Raw genomic sequence first — 4,779 nt, 5'->3', positions numbered from 1 at the left:
TATATTTACATGAAGATAAATCTATTTAATCTATTTCATTATTTGAGCATTGTAAGAAATTAGTTAAGAAAATAACTCTTATTAACCTAGAAGATAACTAGCATATTAATATTATATGATGAAATAAATAATAGTATTAACTATCAAGTCTAAATTAAGTATGTTTTGTCCCATTTTAGTTATTATTTTATTATCTTTCATCTTCTATGGGTGAAAACAATATCATCAACAGTTTTGACCACCCTAACTTGGATCTTTTAATTGTGACCTAATAGTCACCTGGAGTACTTATACATAGAAGTAGTCCAACCCTTCCACAAAGCATACATATATAGTTTTTACTTATTTGTCATGTGAGACTTGGTGTGGAACCTATAATTGTCATAACTGACCATCCTACAAACATCTTATTTTACTAAGTGACCTTCCTAGCCTAACATTGCACTACTAGTTCTACTAACTGATGATGAATACTACTTATGAGTGCCACCTTAAACATAGTTTTAAAAGTATAGACACAATCCTTGTGCAATCAAATTCACTACAAAACTCATGTAGAACATTAGAGCCATATTATTCATATACCCACATCCTTATGGCTTCGCTGGACATAAGGATTCATGCCTTTATTCAATCATAAGAGAAAACACTTCCCCATCCATAGGCTTGACCAATTCAATAGTTTATGGATTTAAGAATGCAACATTCAGATATTAGATGACCTATCTTTAGATTCCATAGACTAATTCCTCTAAGATCATATGTTTTCTAAGTTGAATGTCCTTTATTAGTCTGCTATGACAAGGCTATTCCACTTACTGCTCATTACTAAACATGATTCAAGGCACAAGAAGATGTCATGAAGGACATTCTTGTAGTATTACAAATCCCCTTTCCCTATATGATGGTGAGAAATCTAGTCTAGAACATCATAGTTATTCAGCCAAGATAGAATTTACAAGTTTTAGTTATAGTACTCAACAATGCATGCAAATATAATGTTTCTTATTAATAGTTTTATTTATTTCATATAATTAAACCATCTTTTCTCTAACACATATGGTGCAAGTTTTCTTTCTTAATTTGTTCCAAAGAAGAGAAAGATCACATGACAACTTAGGGTAATCTCATTTATAGAATTTTAAATAAATAGGTTTACGTATGACTATTTATTTCCAGTTGAAAATAAAAAATAATAATTATCTATATATGTAGATTAGACAATCCAATTATTTTGGCCTCTCAATGATTTCTAAAGATTATAATGATCATCGCTCTTGTATTTAGATTAATTGCAAGTAAAGATAAATCGAGTTGATCCATACTTCTATCCTTAAAATGCATGAATAAATCTAAGGTTCTTATTGAATCACCACTCCAAGAAGTTTAGCAAAAATAATGCTAAGATGTTGGGTGTATATGTGAAGCCCAATAGTCTTTCTTTTATTATGCACAATTTATTATTGTTTCCCTCCAATTGTTCATCTCTTCATTTCCTTTGAAACTCTATGAATATGTATTAGAGGTTTATTGTTTAGCATTGTATTTGAAGAGCTAAAATTACAATTGTGATGTAAATTTTAGATATTTACATTAATAGAGATCTTCCCTATAGCATGGATGTAGCCACAATTTGTGGTGAACCACAATAAAATTGTGTATTTGCATTTTCTATTTCTCTTTTTTGTTCTGTTCTCTCCAGTGTGCACTTTCAGTGAACTTCACAATTGGTATCAAAGCTTGGCATAGTAGCTGGAATCGATTTGGTGTTTGAAAATCTGGAGTGATGGAAGATTTGCAAGTGCATTATTTCTTAATAAAAAATTTCAGTTTGTGGAAATTTTAGATGCATTTGTTGCCAGTCAAGCAAGACTTGGCAATAGCAATTGATGGAAAAGCAAAGAAATCAGCTACAATGAAGGATGAAGACAGGGTTAAAACTGATGATAAAGAAAAGGCAACAATATTTCCTTCTTTATCATAGAATGTTTTATTCAACTTTCACATAGAATCTTCAACCAAGGAAGTTTGGGACAAACTTCGAAGTATGTATGAAATAGCCCCAGCTACAAATAAAATATTTATTATGAAGAAACTCTACAAGTAGAAAATGAAGGATGGGATTGTGATGTCAAATCACATAAATAATTTGAACACATTATTATGTTAAGCAACCTCAGTTGGCATGAAACAAGATGATGAATCTAAAGCTATCATCTTGTTGTGTTCATTACCTAATAGTTGGGATCTCATTGTTACAATAGTTAGTACTTCTAACTCCTCAAAGAGCAAGTTGGTCTATGATGAAGTAATGAAAACTCTACTTAGTGAGTATATGTGGAGAAGTAACAAGGAATCCTCATCCGATGAATCCTTAATGGTGGTCAACATCGAAAATAGAGTAAGAAGACAAAATAGAAGAAGGAACAATTATCATAGAAGATCAAAATCAACTAGGCACTTGAAGTCAAGGGAAAGGAAAGGAGGAGATTGTTAGTTTTGTGGCAAAAATGGTCACGTGAAAAAGGATTGTAGAGGTTATAAAAGAGCACAAGAAATAGTGTGGAAAAGTTAAGCCAACATTGTCTATGACAAAGATGATAGATAGTGTGCTGAATTTATCTACAACTGAGACTACTTTAGTCTCATGGGTTTTGGATTCTGATGCATCACTTCATGCCACTTGATGTATGGAATCCTTCTCGAATTATCAAGAAGGTAAGTTCAGTGAAGTATACTTGGGTGATAATAAAGCATGTGAAATAGTAGGCAAAGGAGATATTTTATTATCTTTGAAAGGAGGTGTTAAATGGATATTAAAAGATTTGCATCATGTTCCAAAACTAAAGAGAAATTTGATTTTAGTAAGTCAGCTATATGCACAAGGTTTTGTTGCTTCTCTAACCGATTCATGGAAAGTTATAAAAGGATCCATGTTAGTTGCAAAGGGAGACAAGATTGGGAATTTATATATTGTAGAAAATATTGATGAAGTGGGGGCTGCCATGATAGTTGAAGATAGCAATTTAGAATTGTGGCATCAAAGGCTCAGTCACATGAGTAAAAATGGCCTTGTTGTTATGCATAAAAGGGAGCAATTATCGAGGCTGAAATCAATCGACTTACAATTTTGCGAACATTATCTTTATGGAAAACAAAAGCAAGTCAGCTTCTTAAGGACCATACATGAAAAGAAAGGCACTCCTTTGGCACTTGTCTACTCCGATGTGTTCAAACCCATCAAGGAAAGCTCTATTGGAGGAGAAAAATTCTTCATAACTTTTCTTGATGATTGCACAAGAAAGGTATGGATTTACATATTGCATAAGAAAGCTGATGTTTTTAGCAAGTTTAAAATCTTTCAGGCTTTAGTTGAGAATTAGACTGGCCCCAAAATAAAGTGCTTGCAAATGGATAATGGTGGAGATTTTTTCTCATTGGATTTTGATTCATTTTGTGTGGACAATGACATCCATAGAATTAAGATTGTTCCATTCACCCAAGAAGAAAATGGAGCATTGGAGAGGATGAATAGAACAATCCTTGAGAAATCTTGTTATATGCTCTCTAATGCCAATTTAGGCAAGGAGTTTTTGGTAGAGGCATGTAATACAATGGTATATTTAATCAACCAAAGTCCCTCTTCTTAGTTGGACTTTGGCATATCAGAGGAAGAGTGGTTGGGAAAGAAAATCTCATATTCTCACTTCTAGGTGTTTGGATGTGAAGCTTATCTACATGTTCCAAAGGAGAAAAGAAAAAAGCTTGATCCAAAATCACAAAAAAGGCATTTTTTTGGGCTATGGTGAAGACCAGTTCAGTTTCAGAATATGGGATCCAGTTGGAAAGAAAATGATCAGAAGTAGAGATGTTGCTTTCAATGAGAAGGTATTTCTGGCTCTCAGCATAGAAGAAAAATCTGCAAGTTAGTATATCCCTTTCTCCATTTTTGATAATGATAATGCTAGTAGAAATCAAAATCTCATTTCTCCAAATGTATTATCTCCTACCTCTGTGTTAGCCCCTACCCCTCTATCTTCTTCTTTTACTAGTATGTGGAGTCAATCTAGCACAAATGATGATCAAGGATTTAATGAAAATAGTCATCACAACATCTCTTTGCCTCATGGAATTCAAAAAAACACTCCCACTAGCTACAAAGTAGATAACTCTCTGTTTGAGCACAAAGATATAGAGTTGGTTAAATCACAACATGCTGATGATGATCAAGTCACTAACCGATGACCTTGGTCTCAAACAATTTAATAATGAACAAAGCTCACTCACAGGTGAGGTGGACTCCACACAAGAGCCTCACCCGTGGTCTTCCTCACATTATATTAATAGCGATTCGATAGTCTAGCTTGGGAAACAAAATCCAAATGTTGGTCACTTCCAACACATCTGGTAGATTGACCATGTAGGAAAACTTTAGATTTACAGACTTACCAATAACATAGTAGATTGATGGCATGGTTTTACCACTCTAGTCAACAATCAATAACTCACCCACAAACTTGGGCCAACAACATCAAAGAAACCATCCCATGAGGAGTCAACTTGTCCCTCATGACACGTTGAGGTTACTCATCAAACATGCCACACAAGAAAGGTGTAGACCGTTGCCAAACAACATTCTTGAGATGGTTTTGGACCAAGCCTATCTACAATTGCATTCACATGTCTTGAATCAATGAATGCAGCTGCTAGAAAGGAAGCTTCAGACAACCAAGTTGGCCCTTGGTTGATATCAATAACATAATTGATTCACATAGACAG

Source organism: Cupressus sempervirens, chromosome 2 (assembly GCF_028749045.1).
Source record: "Cupressus sempervirens isolate cs-2001-9-10 chromosome 2, ASM2874904v1, whole genome shotgun sequence".
Taxonomy (NCBI): domain Eukaryota; kingdom Viridiplantae; phylum Streptophyta; class Pinopsida; order Cupressales; family Cupressaceae; genus Cupressus; species Cupressus sempervirens.
This window is presented reverse-complemented; position numbering follows the sequence as displayed.